This window comes from Acinonyx jubatus, chromosome B2, assembly GCF_027475565.1.
Source record: "Acinonyx jubatus isolate Ajub_Pintada_27869175 chromosome B2, VMU_Ajub_asm_v1.0, whole genome shotgun sequence".
Lineage (NCBI taxonomy): Eukaryota > Metazoa > Chordata > Mammalia > Carnivora > Felidae > Acinonyx > Acinonyx jubatus.
In genome coordinates this window covers 95,245,452-95,264,467 of record NC_069385.1, presented here as the reverse complement: position 1 = coordinate 95,264,467, position 19,016 = coordinate 95,245,452, and the positions used below count along the sequence as shown (strand labels likewise).

The window sequence follows — 19,016 nt, the reverse complement described above, 5'->3', positions numbered from 1 at the left end:
ATGGACTGGGACATCATTTCAAGCATCACCAGTAAAACTAGTGAAGAGATAGTTTCCTGCTAATACTTCCATAGTTCCTCACGGCATATTTTAATCTGGGATTGAATAAGTGTGGCTTCCCTTAAACCAGAAACAGACAGAGAACCTAATTGTATTGCAACTCAAGTTTCTGTTTTTGTTTTTTTTTTAAGATCTCAGGAGTAATTCCTCAGTCTGAATTGGGCAATGAAGAAATGTGCTGAAGAAAGGAGGATAAAAGGAATATTTAGAACTTTTAAGCTCTAAGTCAAAGCTTCAGAGTGGGACTTATTAGCTTGGTGTGTATTCCCAAAACATAAAGCACGCTTCTATTCAGAACAAGTATGAAAACGTAATATATATCCCAACAGTGTGTGTGTGTGTGTGTGTGTGTGTGTGTGTGTGTAGCTTATTTGTGGGTTACTTGATATATTTTGCTATATCTCTTCTTTTTGCCATTTTTGTAGGTCGATGATCTATAAACTATTTTAGTAATATGTTTGTTGGTAAAATATTTTTAGAATAAATTCCCCAAATATCTTTATATATGTTTACTTGCTTATATATTAAATAATTCATTTTAATAATATTTTGTGCATTAAAAATATACACAGAAATAAATAAAAGTAAGCTAAGCATGAATAAATAAGTTATTTTAAATATCTTGCTAATCAATCAAGCATGAAAATAAGTTATTTTAAATATCTTGCTAAATGACAGTATCATTTGTTGATAACTTATGGCACTACAAAGAGTTAAGGTGGGGCAATTACTAACCACAGTAAGTATAAATCCATATCTCAAATACCATTTTTGATAAATCTGATTTATTTTTGGTGGCCAGATTATTATGTTTTTGCATTTCATAATGAAAATCTCATGTAAGAAGTAGTATCCACTGTGCTATTTATTGTTCACCCATGTTTATCATTGTTAGTATTGTATGTAGTCTGTGGTCTTTGAAGGAATATCTTAAAACCACTTGTCTAGTTTATATGAGTTCTTCTGCTAAAACTAGAAAAAATCCATAAATCTACATAGCTAGTCACACTTCAAGTCCACTATGTCCATTACACATGTATACAGGAAACAAACAAGGGTGGCACCAGTTCTAACCCCTCCACATTGGGGAGCGACCCTTTTCCCTCAAGATACTTCATATCCTATTTGTGACAGATATCTGATACGTGGATGGATGAGAATGTGTTTGTCTGAATATTAAGTGCTAGGAAATGGATAAAGCTGAATTTTCTTTTTTATGAAAAGAATAAATAGAAATTTTAATATTTTCTTCTCAACTCATATGGATTGCCTGGGATGCCCTTGGTAGGAGTGGGGAACACTATCTTGGAGACCACTTTTGATAATGTGATAGAATTGATAACCTAAAAAAAGGTATGTATCCATTCAAGGTGAGTTTTACTTCATTTTATGGCAATGGATATAGAATAAAGACAATGTCCTAGTCAAGAAATCTGAGTAGGTCCTCAACAAGGTAGCTATGATTCCTGACAACTATTTAGAATCACCTCATTTAACTCCACTACTGTGTGAATTCCATTAAGGAGAACTTTTTAGGGACAAGAAGTCCAGTAATTAAGTTCTAATTAAGCTGTTTAAAGTACAGGTTAACTCAAGTATGCATTTGCTGAGGTATAGTGTTAAACCCATTAAGTAACATCTATGAGAAATGCTAGATGTTACTTAATGGGTTTAACACTATGAGAAATGCTATCAGTCTCTTAGAGATCTAATAATGTGTCCAGATAAAATAAAATACCCCAGAACTGTGCTTGTGAGCTACAAGATGGTTCTGATGAAGATACAGCTACAAATGTTCTGACATTGTTGGAGAGCTGAAACATTTACTAATGTTAATTGATCCAAAAAGACTTCAAGAAAAATGGGCATAAAAGAGATTGATCATGTTATTTTGGAGAGACCATCTAAAACAAACCTTCTGATTATTTTCCCTTGATTCTATATCACTAAAGGGACTTGTTTCTTACGTAAGTTTGGAAATCACTATTCTACGTAAGTATAGAATTAGAATTAATTTCTTTTTAAGTAGTTTCTTAAAACTTTAGGGCATAATATATTTAACTCTGGAAAAGATAGCAATAGCTTCCCCTAATCTGAAGTAAATATGATACAATCTGTTTTCTCTTATTTTTTTTCTCTAAATATTTTGTACTTGTCTTCTTAATTTTGAAACAGAAGCCATAGTAGAGGCAGTGACTACATATTATAGAGACAACAAAAGCCCCCACCCCCAATGTTATTTTCAGGAATAATTGATGTTAAAACCATCTTCAGATTATGATTTAGGAACTTTTGAGATGTATCTGAACTATTCAAGTTTATTTGTTCAAGAGAGGCTAGCATAAGGAGGTATAACTTCTTAAGATAGAAGTCTGTTAAATTTTTATCCTGTCTCTTTTTGTGTCATTGTGTAAAATCAGCAAGTGTATTTGGGAATAGGTACAATGGAGACTCTTTCTCATCCTCAAAAGCTTCTTGATAATAACACCCTCTTCTTTCTGACTTATACTGTGAGGCTTAGGCATTAAAAATGTTGGGTGTATTCCATTCACATATTATATATTGCTTGGACATCAAGAGGATTTTGAATTCTCTTACAGTGTGAGAATCACATATATTTTTTTCCCTCAAAGTACTATTCAGCTTTTGTTACTTAGACACTTTAGAAAATTTATATCAAAATATATTAATGCTTTCTATGACCTTCCTACAGATGAAGGTAAGGCAATAAAAAAATTTCCCCCCAAATCAATTCCAATTATTGCATGAATGTACTGCATGGACTACTGTACAGTAGGAGTATGTGTTTCACTTTTCAAAAATTAATGGGCTTATATTGATTATTGATCAGTAGCAAAAATTTAGAAATGCCCATGAATCCTCATATTCTGGAAATTGCTGAAAATATGTTGGAGATTAAAATTGAGTCTGACAGAGGATTCTTATTGTCTATACCTAACATTTCTTCTCTGTAGAATAGTTTATAACCTCTATAGAGCTTCAGTTTTAATGATAAAAAATAGTAGTTGCCAAGCATGGTTGACTCTCAGAATTGTGGTGGGTGGGGAATAAGATCCCCAACGCCGCCTTCAGAAATTCTGACTCAGTGATCGGTTGGTGAGAGTTGAGAGGGCAGGAGTCACTATTTTAATCTCCCCCTACCATGTGATTCTGGCAATAAGCCGCATTTGATTTTTACTATAGAGGTAGTCATATTTCCTACTTTAGCAATTAGGAAGGGGGGTGGAACCCAACTTCAAGATTTTGGAAGAGCAAAATTTGAGGCAGTTATAGTGTCAATACATGTAATAGAGAACATTTGCTTTAATAGGCCTGCTGCTTGTTACAATATTCCTTGCAGAAATACTGTGGCTTTGTTCCTAGGTAACAATGCCTGGCAGACTTAATAAGAGGGTATGCAAAGACAGTCACAGCCCCTCAGAAAGAGAACTAAAGGAAAGACCACCCTTTCTGATCTTGGTGGATTTTGGACAGGAAGACAGAGGGAAATGGGAAAGTAAGTCAACAGAATGTCCAATTCCCTCTCTCTCCTCCTTTAAACTTTGATATGGAGGAGTTTTACTTTGGTTCAACCAAATAGTGTGGGAAGCAGCCCTAGGGATACTGAATGAAGTGCATGGCCAGCCTCTCTAAATTTATTAGGAAGACTACAAGAACTTAGGAGAAAATCAGCCTTCAGCTCAACGCTACAGTGTGGTATAACATATGTGAGATGGTGTAAGCCAAAGAGAAGAACAGTTAGATGTGTATCAGGAAGTAAAATTCAGGTATTGGGACCCATACAAATGGAAATAATGTGAAATTCTAAAATGAGGTGCTAGATTGCCATATACTGAATTTATAAAAGAAATGGAAAATACAAAATTTCATGGGCCTTCATTTAGGAGTCCTCATCTACATCAAGACTATGAAAAGTTAGAAGAAGTGGATATAGGGAGATTGTTAAGGGGGAAAAGGATGTGCATATATGTGTGTGTGTGTGTGTGTGTGTGTGTGTGTGTGTGCGCGCGCGCACACACGTGCAGGTGTCTGTGAAGGGCGAGGTGTTTCTATCTCCTTCACTTCAAGCTTAGTTTGAGAGGGGGCTTTAATAGGACCATTCATAGTTTGCAATGCATTCCCAGCACTTGGGTTTCATAAGGAGCTGTGGCTGTCTATGACAGCAGGGTAGAGGTGGCAGTGTCAGAACTGGTTAACACCCTAGAGCTTGTTGGAACCAGAGATGCATGTTTCCCCTGGTGGTCCATGTGAAATGAGATCTTGCCCAGCGTTGGGAGGATAAAGGGTCTTTTAGTAGTGAGAGTCCAAATCAAATGAGACATTATGAAATTTAGGGGCTCACGAAGGGCAGTGGTCAATGGGGCAGAGTCGAGGTTATCAGTGAAGGCAATCTCCAAGGAGCATATGAGCTACTCTGTAAGGAAGAGTCAGTGTTAAACACTTTTCCCAGAAAGCTTACTCACTAGACAGCAATGGGACCTGTCACTGTGCTTGCCCTTCCCCTTAATCATTTCTTCTTCTGGACACAACACTGGAGAGTTCTAAATCTTGCTTACTAAGCTGGTGGAAGAAAAGGAGTAGGATTAAGCACAGAAAGAGGAGGACCCTAACCCTCTTATCCCACTGCAAGTGGGCAGCTCAGTCCCTAGCAAGAGGGAGGAGAGGCGATGATAGTTAAAATCATGTTTCAAGTTTGGATTATCATAAAGAATAGATTTACTTACCAAACTAGAAGGTTTTGTGAGTTGTAATGACTGAAATATTGCTTCTAAGTGTCAAAGAGTCTTAAGGGCAGGGGGGAAGATTTTCTTAATCTAAAAATTTGCTTCAAGAAAGAAGGATTTCTAAAAACCCATGTTTCAATCACAGTTGGGTTTGTTCATATCCCAGTTTCAGGTAAGCTGGTTAGTAATGGGTTCTGGAAACATTTGCGTGCTCTGGGGAGACCTGTGGAGTCTGGAGGGAGCAGCATTCTGATGCTACATGACTGGAGGCAAATGGGTGAGTTCAAGGACTTCAGTGATTAGACCCAGCAAGTCACCCCTCACATCAAAAAATGGAAATAAATGTGAGTAGATATTGACCTGAGTAGTGCAAACAAAACAAAACACAACACAACAAAAACAGTTGCTCTGCCGAGTACTCTTGGATTCAGACCCCCTTTCCTAACCTCAGATGCCTCGTATGTCACAACCCTCCCCATTCTCCTGATGCCATATTGAAGAGGAGGAGGGGAGGGATGAATGGAGCATGGAAGATTTGTTGGAGCAGTATAAACAGAGATTGAGTTATGTACAGAGAAAGCTTAGATTATTAGGTGAAACTAAGGTTATTGCAGTGGACTAAATTTTAGTTTTTCCATGCTAAATAATTTCTGGTATTGGTGGTTTTAGTAACAATGGCAATGAAGAGTGTTAGGAAAAAGATCATAACAAGATAGATTGGAAAAAATTAACAGTGTGTGAGTGAAGTTTTTACTTTTCTCCATTTCTGGTTATTTTTCTTGTGCTGTTTCATTTGAGGAAGAAAGTAAATCAGTCAGCTGCTGTGGTACTTACTCGATGCTTATTCTTTTACTGATTTTAGGACAGTGTTAGGAATCTTATGACTGTGTTTTTTAAGGTAGAGGAGAAGGAATCTATGTGGGGGAGAAGAAAGACTGTACTAGATGAGAATGGAGGGTGAGCCACAGAGTGGTTTTTTTTTTTTTTAATTTGTTTAATGTTTATTTATTTTTGACAGACAGAGACAGAGCATGAGCATGGGAGGGGCAGAGATAGGAGGAGACACAGAATCTGAAGCAGGCTCCAGGCTCTGAGCTGTCAGCACAGAGCCTGATGTGGGGCTCCAACCCATGAACTGTAAGATCATGACCTGAGCTGAAGTCAGACACTTAACTGACTGAGCCACCCAGGTGCTCCCCCCCTTTTTAAGTTTTTTTTTTTTTTTAAGTTTTATATATTTGAGAGAGAGAGAGAGAGTGTGCACACATGAGTGAGAGGGGCAGGAGCAGAGAGAGAAAAAGAGAGAATCCCAAGCAGGCTCTGCCCTGCTAGCACAGAGCCAATGCATGTCTCAATCTCATGAACTGTGAGATCATGACCTAAGCCGAAACTAAGAGTTGAACACTTAACTGACTGAGCCATCCAGGTGCCCCCCGCCTCCCACCCCCCGCTTTTTTTTAAACTAAGCAATCAAAAATAATCAATGGTTACTTTGAATTAGCTTTGTTTTGACTGGGTCAAGGGCCACGTGTATTTAGTTTTCACTACCACATGTTTGTGTTTGTTTGTTTGTTTTATTTTTTCAGAGAGAGAGAGAGAAATAGAAATAGATTATTATGAGGAAAATAATTTTCTTTGGTTTTATCTCATGAAAAAGTATTGTTTTGCAAAAATACATAATGTTGTTAAGTCATTCTTATTTAACCTTCCATTTTCATAGCTTTCCTTTTTTGAGGGAAAGAAAGGACTGAAAAGCCTCCCCCCACAAAAAAATGTGAAACTACTGAACTTCTTGGATTTCCTGAGAGAACCACAGGGATTCAAGCACTCCAAATGACCTTAGAAATGCAAGCTACCTCGTAGATGGCTGTTGGATGGCAGGATGTCTATAAGAGTCACAGATATGGATTCTTTTAAGAAATCAATCACTTTGGGTGATCAGACTGTATTACAACAGACAAGGCATGACCTTTCTCCTGGTTAACCTATTTATTTTTCCCTCCTGTGTTTATTAAAGAGTCTATTTTCCAGGTGGGGAGGGTAACAGTGGCATATAATTTAGATTGACAAATGTGTAATAACCTGGTTCTTTTCCTAGAACACTTGAATAGAATTTTTTTTTTGTTTTAACGTTTGAGACATTATTTTTTAAAAAAGAAGAAAGGGAAAAAGGGGAAAAATTACTGTATGAGCTTACTGGGACATCATGATCTTGCATCTGCATGTATCTAAAAAGCCATTAAGCATCCTGATTAGTTTGGGAGATGGTGTAAACACTGTTACATTTCCAGTTGCTGTAAATGAACACCAGATGCAGTATTTGTCATGGTGAAATGCACCTACCAGAAAATATGGGAAATGTATTATATACTGCAGTGGTTGATTTGGCTTAGGTATTGGACATAATGAGATTTCTTTTAAAGGAAAGTATCTGAAAAGATAGATACTATAGAAGGGATGGCAGTTTAGCTGGTGGATGTGACCACAAAGGAAAGCATGGGATTTCCAAGGTCACACATCATTTTCCTTACTGAATGGTCATACTTTGCATATGTCAATGACTTTTCCTCTCCTCTATAAATTGAGAAAGCATCCTTAATGAGTTCAAAACAAACAAACAAAACAAAATAAGAAAACCTCTTCCTCAGTACACTAATTGACATGGTTTATATTTTTGGAGGTTACTTTAACTGTAGGATTTATATTAGCATTTAATATAACTTTTAATGATAATTCATTATGCTCTAAAATAAGGATAAGATGATGTCACTTGAGTCAGGAATGCACATGTGTATCATCAGATCTTACTAAAAGAGCCAAAGTGGGCTTTCATTGCAAACTGATTTTTCTGAAGATGGATCCTACATGACATAGTGTTATGCAACAATTGTTTATTTCAGCCTTGTTTTTCTACTTGCTTACCTTGGCATCTTTAGGAAGCTATTGAGAGGATTTCTGACAAAAAAAAAAAGGCCCATAAATCAAGCTATCAAAGCATGTATGATCTAACCATGCACTGGGATTGGCAGAGGTCCTTTGGAGGCAGGGCTTGATGAGACAATGTTGGGTCCTGGAAGGCTCTCACAGGCTCTGCCCATGATCCCTGGGGCCTTGGTTTTTGAACTGAATAGGATTAAGTAGCTTTAGGAGGATGGAAACTAATACCATCTAGGGAGTGACAGCATGCCTCAGCTACAACGTTACCCAAATAAATGTGAGCTCTTCTGGTTTTGTATTTCAGGTTTTGTTTCATACATTTGGCGGGGGAGGGGGGGGCAGAGTATTATTGCCTTGAGTTCTATATAGTTGAATCATGTGTTAGAAGATCTTTAAATTTAAAATGGGGACCTTCTTAAAGTTTGTCTGTGCAAAGAGCAGGGAGGCATCAATCTTCCCAGATGTTACTAACATATTTGATTTTGAATATATTTAAGCATTATATATTTTAATAATATTTAAAAGTTACATATATGATATTATTTATAAAGTATATATGACATTTATAAAGAAGATGATTAGAAAATTCTAAATTCTCACCTCAACTTATAACTTATAAACAGTACATCAAGTATATTAGGATTAGCACACACAGTGATCTTAATTTTCGATTGTGGCGTGGTTCCACCATGTTCTCTGGGCATGGAGATTAGGGAGTGTATATAATGTAGCCAATGGGCCTAAGGAAGAATTTGCCCATTTAATCAGTATTTGTCTTATTTTTCAAAGAAAATATGGCTTCCTTAAAGTACAGGTTTTTTTTAGCAGACTCAAATTTTTTTTACCCATGTAAAAAGATACATATTTCTTCCATCTTCCTCTTATCCCATCTCATAGCCTGTGTTATCCCTCTGGTAACCATTGTTATAAATTTTTTTATGCATTCCTTATGTGCAGATTGTATTTCAAAAGATGGCCACAACATCTCCCTCCCTCCCTGCTCTTTTGCAATGTGACTTTGTCACTCCCCCATTAAGAGAGGTAATCCATCTCCCCTCTTCTTCAATCTGGGTTGCCCACTGTTCTAAGCTTTTTACAGGAATTAACTCATTTTGGCTTTAAAGGAGCCATATGAGGAGGTACTATTATCATCCCCATTTTAGAAATGAGACAATCATGGTTAAAAGCCAAAAGGTTACTTAGGAGCAGCATTCATAAAGTAGAAATTACAGTAGATACAGAAAGAAATAGAAATTTGGATTCATGCTGCAGTTCATGATTAAGAGAAACACTAATAAACTGAAAGTACTTGAGAAATGTTAGTAATAAACAACATTTTAGATTTCAAATATTTTATTTCTGATATTTCAATTGTGTATTTTAATTTTTTTGTCTTACATTTTTTTCTAATTCTCCAACATATTATTTTCATAGTTTCAAAAATATATTTCCCGTCCTACTTTTATAGTTTTACTATTATTTTTATTTTTTAGTGCTTAAAACCTGAATTTCTAAACCTGAATCTTACGTATTTTTACATTTTCTGTTCTTAAATTCACATTTAAAAAATCCATTATCTCTTTTGCACTCCTTTTTTAAAAAATTTATTGGCGTAGACTTTACATCTCAAATCTCATGTCTTATTGCACTATTGTTAACTCTTAATATTTAATCCTAATTGGGAATTTAGTTCATTTCTTATGTTTTAAAAAACTTTCTTTGTCCTATTTTCTTACTGTATCTTATGCTTAAAATATTTTTTTTCTTCCAAGATTTTATTTAAATTCAAGGTAGTTAACATATCGTGTAGTATTGGTTTCAGGAGTAGAATTTAGTGATTCATTATTTACATATAACACCCGGTGCTCATCCCAACAAGTGCCCTCCTTAATGCCTATCACCTATTTAGCCCATCCCCCACCCATCTCCCTCCTTTAATCCTCACTTTGTTCTCTGTATTTAAGAGTCTCTTACCGTTCGCCTACCTCTCTGAAACTATTTTTTCCCCTTTCCTTCCACCATGGTCTTCTGTTAAGTTTCTCAAATTCCACATTTGAGTGAAAACATGATATCTGTCTTTCTGTGCCTGACTTATTTCACTTAGCATAATACCCTCCAGTTTCGTCCACATTGTTGCAAATGGCAAGATTTCATTCTTTCTCATTGTCAAGTAGTATTCCATTGTATATATTAACCATGTCTTCTTTATCCATTCATTAGTTGATGGACATTTGGGCTCTTTCCATAATTTGGCTATTCTTGATTATGCTGTTATAAACATTGGGATACATGTGCCCCTATGAATCAGCACTCCTGTCTCCTTTGGATAAATTCCTAGTAGTGCTAATTGCTGGGTCATAGGGTAGTTCTATTTTTAATTTTTTGAGGAACCTCCATACTGTTTTCCAGAGTGGCTGCACCAGTTTGCATTCCCACTAGCAGTACAAAAGAGATCCTCTTTCTCTGTATCCTCACCAACATCTGTTGTTACATGAGTTGTTACTTTTAGCCATTCTGACTGGTGTTTGGTGGTATCTCATTGTGGTTTTAATTTGTATTTCCTTGATTATGAGTGATGTTGAGCATTTTTTCATGTGTCTGTTAGCCATCTGAATGTCTTCTTTGGAGAAGTCTCTATTCATGTATTTTCCCCATTTCTTCATTGGATTATATGTTTTTTGGGTATTGAGTTTGGTCAGTTCTTTATAGATTTTGGATATTAACCCTTTATTTGATATGTCATTTGCCAATATCTTCTCCCATTCTGTGGGTTGCCTTTTAGTTTTGCTGGTTATTTCCTTCACTGTGCAGAAACTTTTTATTTTGATGAGGTCCCAATAGTTCATTTTGGTTTTTGTTTCCCTTGTCTCCCGAGATGTGTTGAGTAAGAAGTTGCTGTGGCTGAGGTCAAAGAGGTTTTTGCTTGCTTTCTCCCCTACGATTTTGATGGCTTCCTGTCTTACTTTTAGGTCTTTCATCCATTTTGAGTTTATTTTTGTGTATGGTCTAAGAAAGTGGTCCAGGTTCCTTTTCGGCATGTCACTGTCCAGTTTTCCCAGCAACATTTGCTGAAGAGACTGTCTCTATTCCATTGGATATTCTTTCCTGCTTTGTCAAAGATTAGTTGACCATACGTTTGTGGGTCCATTTCTGGGTTCTCTATTCTGTTCCATTGATCTGAGTGTCTATTCTTATGCCAGTACCATACTGTCTTGATGGTTATAGCTTTGTAGTATAGCTTGAAGTCCGGGATTGTGATGCCTCCAGATTTGGTTTTCTTTTTCAGTATTGCTTTGGCTATTTAGGGTCTTTTCTGGTTCCATAAAAATTTTAGGATTGTCTGTCCTAGCTCTGTGAAGAATGCTGGTGTTATTTTGAGAGGGATTGCACTGACTATGTAAATTGCCTTGGGTAGTATCAACATTTCACCATATTTGTTCTTCCAATCCAGGAGCATGGATATTTTTTCCTTTGTGTGGTGTGTGTGTGTGTGTGTGTGTGTGTGTGTGTCTTGTTCAATTTCTTTCATAAGCTTCCTGTAGTTTCCAGTGTACAGATTTTTCAGCTCTTTGGTAAAGTTTATTCCTAGGTATTTTATGGGTTTTGGTGCAATTATAAATGGGATAGGTTCCTTGATTTCTCTTTCTGTTGCTTCATTATTGGTGTATAGAAATGCAACCAATTTCTGTGCATTGATTTTATATTCTGTGACTTTGCTGAATTCCTGGATAAGTTCTAGCAGATTTTTGGTGGAATCTTTTGGCTTTTCCATATACAGTATCATGCTGTCTGTGAAGAGTGAAAGTTTGACTTCCTCCTTGCCAATTTGGATGCCTTTTATTCCTTTGTGTTGAATGCTGAGCATCTTTTCATGTGTCTGTTAGCCATCTGGGTGTCTTCTGTGGAAAAGTATCTATTCATGTCTTCTGCCCATTTCTTCACAGGATTATTTGTTTTTCAGGTGTTGAGTTTGGTAAGTTCTTTATAGATTTTGGATACTAACCCTTTATCCGATATGTCATTTGCAAATATCTTATCCCATTTCATTTATTGCCTTTAGTTTTGTTGATTATTTCCTTTGCTGTGAACAAGCTTTTTATCTTGGTGAGGTCCCAATAGTTCATGTTTGCTTTTATTTCTCTTGCCTTCGGAGACATGTCGAGTAAGAAGTTGCTGCGGCTGCAGTCAAAAGATTGTTGCTGTTTTCTCCTCTATGGTTTTGATGATTTCCTGTCTCACATTTAGGTCTTTCATCCATTTTGAGTTTATTTTTGTGTATGGAGTAAGAAAGTGGTCCAGTTTCATTCTTTTGCATGTTGCTGTCCAGTTCTCCCAGCACCATTTGCTAAAGAGACTGTCTTTTTTCCATTGGATATTCTTTCCTTTGTCAAAGATTAGTTGGCCATACATTTCATTAAAATATTTGTAATCAGTTGTCTTTTTTTCCCTAGTCTTCATGGTGTGAGTTCTTGATAAAGTTCCTAATTTGTCTAACAGCATCATCTAGTAGTACACAAGAATTGTCCCCAGAAGCCTGTAAACTTCTACCTTGAACTAGATTAGCTTAGATTTTAGGATCTGGGAAAAAATTCTGTACCTGGACAATGAATTTGAAGGATTTAAGTTACCTGGTTGTACCTTATGAGATCTGTTATCTGTCCTATATTATGGAATGTGGCCAGTTGGGGTCATGAAAAAAATGACACTAATGTAGTAATATTACTTAAGTTTTACAGCTGCAAGAGAACTTAGAACATTCAGTTCTCACTGAATATCACTGTTTTGGATTTTTTCTTCTTCAGTATTGACAGGTAAAAAGGTTTGCTGAGATTAGGATTGGGTTTGCTGTTGAGATCCTTGGTTCATATGACAGAGATTTTTCTTAACATTTACACCACTACTATCATGGTGCATTCTATACTTTTGGCACATGCTGGTTTTCTTCTTGATGATAACTTTATTTTACATACTTCTCTCAGTTCATCACTGGCCACTGATTACCAAGACTGATGTAAAACTAAAGGAGTGATTTCCTGGAGTGATTGCTTTAGGTCCTATCTCTATGGGGCTTCCTCTTTATAGGAAGATGCAGGAACATTAATGGAGACGTTAGCCACATTTCCTCCCTGAGGACCAGCAATATAGATTATTTAATGTTAAAACCTTCTCTGCTTATATCTTCTTAAGATGGATGCTTTGGACTAAATATTTTTAAAAAATCCTTTATTTTCATCTTTGGAAAAAAACAAACCAGAACGAATATTATCTATGATTACATTAATGAGATTAGAGGGTAAGGAAGACTAAGATGAACAAAGGGGCTTTAAGATATATTGGTTACCTGCTGTTATCACAATTTGCAATTGTAGCTTAAAGAGAAATTTCTTATATCCTGTCAATAGATTGATAACTTAAAAATGTTTTAAATGTTAAAAATGATATACGTGATATCATAGAAAACATGGCATCACCTTTGTGCTTTGACAAGACTTCTAGGTAGCAAATAAAACAAAAACAATGCAAAACAAAACAAAACAAAAGAAGAAACAAGGTAGATTGATTGACATATGAAAAAAATCAGAAGCATCCACCTACGATTTTATCAAATTCAAATCCTAAAACACTCTAAAAAATCTGGTAAAATAAAACTATGTGGAAAGTTCCATCAAACTGAACAATGATAATAGATTTTGAAATATAGTTACTTGAGATAGAATTTTGGGAAGTGAGGCAGAGGATTGGTGGATTTGTGACATGTTTAAATTTGCCAGCTTTATAAAGGAATATCATCTGTCTAGGATGTTTTCCTATGCCTCCTAATATTCTATACTTGATTTAAGACTTTAAATTATTGTGGAAGGTTTTATGCCTTTGAATTATTCAAAGACTTCAGGTGGTGTGTTTTAATCCTTGTCAATTTCTTTATTAATGCCAAATTTTACCTAAATATAATACATTCTTTGGTTCTTTAGAGGAAAAATTATAGACCTGTTAGTGTGTAGTAAATTTCTTTGACAATATAGGCCATGTCCTTCTTGGTGAATTGCAAATTTTATTTCTCATGTTAATGTCCCTCCTAAGAAAACAGGCAAGATTCAAGCACAGCTATTCCATTATTGACTTATTATACTCTCTACCTTGTAGAAACCTGTCTTTATGATAATATAAGATTGTTTGCAATTTTCGCATTGTAGACAAGAATTAATTGACCTTTAATTTGCGGGCAGGACTTGATTATGGACAAAACTAAATTGATATCTCTCCCAGTTATTCATGCTTATGTTTAATTGTGTTTTAAATAGTATGGTGAGCACTTGTTGGGATGAGCACTGGGTGTTGTATGTAAGCAATGAACCATGGGAATCCACACAAAAACCAAGAGCACACTTTACACACTATATGTTAGCCAATTTGACAATGAACTATATTAAAAAAAAAGTTTCCTATAAAAAGTAAATAAATAATGAAATATGGTAAGAGCTAGGGTTATTAGTAATGATGTTTTGATTAATAGGATAACAATTGCTTTTGTGCAAAAAATAGGGATAGAGTTTGGATTCTCAGTAATTTCTAGCACAATATCTTAATAGCTGTTTTAGATTAGAGAAAACCATACCCTCACATAAAAAAGAACCATGATAAAAAAAAAAAAAGAAACGTGATGATGATAGTAATGGTGACACTTTTTTGGGGGGGGAACTTAAAATATTTTGAAGCAAATGAATTAAATCCCACTTTTGTACTTCTTCAACAAATTATTACCTAATCTAAAGTAGTAACAATTTAAAAAAGGCTTAAAACACTGTAACAATAAGAAGATAATTGGCTAGCATATATTGAACACTTCACATACAAGAGGTACTATTCCTAGGGCTTGACATATGTCATTTAATTCTCATAACAACTCTTTTGTGTAACAGAGATATTATTATTCCCATTTTTAAAATGAGGACACTCAGGTAGAGACAGATTAACTATACTCAATGTAACACAATAAGAGACAGTATTACAATTCAAAACCTGGACAGTTTGACACCAGAAAGCAAATATATACAATATAATAGTAAGCTTAAGACTTGCACAAAGTTTAGTGGAAAATTAACTTCAAATAAAAATCTGTGATAATTTCATTAAGAGATGCTCACACTTAAAAACAATTTTTAATGATGAGATAGTGCAGGTCCTCATTAGTTGGAGATGCTTAATATACTGTCATGTTCTGTTTTGTTTTTTTTAACAGGTCCAGTGGAAATGATGTGGCTCTATTTTCTACCTCATCAAAACACTGGAACTGTGGTTTATTTCAAAGTTATATTTTAGATTGAAAGAATAAATTTAAAATTTTGTTTTCTTTTTGTACCTACCTTCCTTCACAGGCAAACACATCCGCTCTTGGCTTCTTGAAAGGCTATTTTCACAGAAAAAATTAGAGACATTATTATGTATATCAATGTTAGTAAAAATAATTTAAAATACCATTTTGCTGAGGATCAAGGCCAGCTTGAAAAATTAAAAATAATATGCTGTTATTCTGGAACTGTTAACTTACTCCTTTGCAATTATTCCAAACTCTATCCTTTTTCTTTGCAGACTTATTCTTAGCCTTTGATAAACTGCTGTTACCATCTGTAGAAACACTATCCTAGCTTTCAGATATTACACCATTCACATTTAGTGAGGTGAGAGGTATTTAAAGTAATATCTAAAACATTATTTTCCAGTTCTAGCTGTATCTTGATAAAATCTCAACAAAAAATTACAGGCTCTATTTATCGCTAGAAGAGTGTTCCTATTGGCATACTTCTACAATTTAAAATGACACCATCAAAGGAACTTCCAGCTTAAAGACATAAGGTCAACTAAAATTTCCTAAGATATCGCTTATGATATTTTAAAGGTGTATTGGCAACAGAATTATAAAACTGGTAATTTTATTCTTGCTTTTATTGGTAAGGTAACTATGTTTAACTCTGCATCTGCTGGAATGCTTCATACTTCATGCTCTACTCTGCCGGTATTTTTATTTAGTGCTGCTTCTACTTTTCCAGAGGATGGTGCTAGGGAAGAACATACTGAATCCCTTAGTTCATGAAATATGTTTTCTCATGTTAGTCCTGTTATTGTCATCATTATTTCTGGATTAAATAACTGAATCATTTAAGTCCAACAAACTTTTGAATCAGGAGACAGAGGAGATTGATATGTACTACACTGACATTTCTATTCTACTTTCCTTTTAATTTCAGTCTTCAGTCATGATTCAGACTCTTGTGTTCCTCGGTATATGTGTGCACAATGGGGCCAATTTAGTCTTACAGGATTAATTTTGTTTAGACACAAAGTAGGATTTTTTCCTTTGAATTTAACACTGTATCTATGCATTAGCAAGATGAAAACGTTTTCCATGAACGTTCCAGAACGTAATGATGCATTTTGTGTATTTTCATTTAATTTATAATTATTGTTCTACACGTTAAGTAATTATGTGGCCTTCCAAAGTTTTAAGACTGCCCGTCTCGTGTCGTCTTACACGCGTCTTCGAGATGAAATCACCAGAAATAGCAATTTTGGATCGGCAATTTGACTTCCATTGAAGCAATCTCCCGGCGCTGTCCTCCCTCTCTCGGGCAGCCATATTCTTCCTCCCACGCCACTTCCCTCTCACCTGACGCCCAGATGGTAGCGGGGCTTGCCGGGACGAGGGGCGGGGGGCTGCGCCGCGGTGCTCACCGGGATGAGGGGCCGAGCGAGCTGCAGGAGGGCAGCCGCAGCAGGGTTCCAGCTGGCTCCGGCGTCCACATGGACCTACACAAAAGCAGGTGAGGCGCAGCCGGGCCTGTCTGTGGGCTGCCCAGGCGGCGTGGCCTGCCACCTGGGCTTTTCTTCCGCCTCTAAGCTTTTTCAGGCCCCTGCAGACAACGCATGGTGCCTACGGTAACAGTGCTTCCAGCCCGGTTCCTCTGGACCCACCCATGCCACTTGGGAAGCTTGCGGCCACCACCCCTCTACCTCCACCCCGGCGCATGGAAGGGAGGTTGAACGTGCCTTTCTGTGTCTGGGCGGTAAAATGGCAGCACTGGCCCCTGGCTTTTTTTGCAGCAGCTGCCGCTGAGGCCCTGCATCCTCCCCATCCAGGCATGACTGCAGCCAAGGGGGCCTCTGCGACAGTCCATGTGGACGGGGGTGGGTCTCCTCTGCTAGCGCCCCCTGTTAATCGCCACGACAGTATCCTTGGTATAAACCTGAATTATCCTTGGTATAAACTGTGTAATTATAACAAAGAGAAGGGCTTCTATTACTCTAAAACTAAGGCTGTCATTTGTAATCATTGTTCCTCAACATTTAACGGCTTGTGTTTAACAGTGCTGTACTTAGTAGCAGCTTAGTCCATTCAGCTACTTAGGTGTGCCACTTAGTAATTGGTTTATCTTTGATGAAAGAACAATAAATTGTGTTGTTCTGTAAGGCCACTCTTAACGCCCAGGGCTGAGTGGCCCCTGGCAGGAGCCCTGTGCAAGAGAGGACCCACATCACAAACTCATGAAAATCAACTTTTAAAAACACATGCTCAACCCTGGCACAGTGCGACCTGTAACTTAAGACATCCATTTTTGTGACTAACATTTCAGGCTCCAGGGAAGTGCTTCTCTGTGACTCTGGTCCACTTATCTTGGAGGGAAGGGCAATTGAATCCCAGTGCCATAAACGTTTGTAGACTGTGCTATTGTCAGGATAGGAGATACACACCACTTTGGAGTGCGGGGGGGGGGGGGGGGGGGAATCTGTGTGGCAGAAGCACTTAGGAAAGAGAAAGAGAAATTGGGTTCCTCTAAGCCACCATTATTTCTTGCATATTCTTCAGTAATCAGATCTATACTTTTTGCATTGCCTCTCTTTAATCCATCTTCCAAATCTTTATAAATGTAAATTCAGTCCTATCACTTACCTAATTAAAACTCTAAAATTAAAGCTTCAGCTTCTTCTTAATACTCCTGACCCATATCACCTTGTCTCATGGTATGTCTGCATCCTCATGAACATAATGTTCCTGAAGATTGGCCTTCGCTCTTTTCCTGGAGAACCCCAAACTCCTTCTTGCCATAGAGCCTTGCATATATTCACATATTGTTGCTTTTTCCTTGAAATGCTTTCCACCCAACTCCTCCACCTCACTGAAATAACTCCGTGTCTTCAGATTTTAGTTTAAAGCTCAGCTCCATGAGGAAGACCACTCTGACATCCAGGTCCACATTGAGTTTCTGTAATACACTCTCACATTCTCTTAGACACCCTTAAATCTGTTTTCTTCTTAGGACTTAGTACGATTTTAATTACATTTTTTACCAATAGTTGTCTAATAAATTTCTTCCCTACAAATTAAGAGTTCCATGAGATCAAGGTTTTTTTAGGTGTATCACCAGTCCTTAGATTGATGTCTGGCACATAGAGTGTGCTTGGTTTTTCTTGGATGGAACAATGATTGTGTTCCGTGGCTTGTGAAGCATGGATTGTGAAGCATGGCTCAACATTGCCATGCTTAGATCCAGGCCAGATGGCCTAGAGAAATGAATGAATGAAGAATGCCCCTAATTATGTGATCTCTGGCATGTCTGGGTCTCAGTTACTTTATATTTTAATTGAATATGATAATTCCCATAAAATAGCTATTGTTAGAACATTTGAAATTACACACACATGTACACACACACCCCTGGAAAAAGATTATTTTGATTACTGATAAATATTTATGTCTGTGTTGTGAAATATATAGGTATAGCTATAGTTTAGGATGAATGTATGTATCAGTTAGTGTGAAGTATTAGTGAAATGACGTGGGTTTAAAAAATACCAGGATTGGGGTGCCTAAGTGGTTCAGTCAGTTGAGTGTCTGACTCTTGGTTTCGGCTCAGGTCACAATCTCACAGTTTGTGGGTTTGAGCCCTGCATCGGGCTCTGTGCCAACAGTGTGGAGCCTGCTTGGTATTCTCTCTTACTCCCTCTCTCGGCCCCTCCCCCATTTACTCTTCTCCAAATAAATAAACAGACTTAAAAAAAATTAAAAATACCAAGATAGTTATCTCTTTTAACAAGAGGTCCTTTGGGAGGGAAAGCTCTAGGTGCAAGTTGTCATGACTGTCACTCTGCCTCTTTGTCATTTATTCCATTTCATCCTCCTCTGTGGATAAGCCTTATTTTCAGACCCACAGCATGATGCCTATAGCAGTTCTGGGCACAGTATCTAGACAACAACATCCGGAGAAAGAATATCTGTTT

At 36.8% G+C, this 19,016-nt stretch overlaps 1 long non-coding RNA gene across 1 annotated transcript in view; it reads right to left on the bottom strand.

Moving 5' to 3' along the window:
- The window catches only part of LOC128315611 (uncharacterized), a 41,597-nt gene extending 25,055 nt beyond the window's left edge, over positions 1-16,542 (bottom strand). The window contains exons 1-3 of the long non-coding RNA XR_008298553.1: positions 16,408-16,542; positions 15,107-15,150; positions 4,545-4,641 (exon numbers count right to left, since the gene is read on the bottom strand). This is a non-coding gene — a long non-coding RNA (uncharacterized LOC128315611). The remainder of the gene's footprint in view (positions 1-4,544; positions 4,642-15,106; positions 15,151-16,407) is intronic.
- Positions 16,543-19,016: the final 2,474 nt, after the last annotated feature.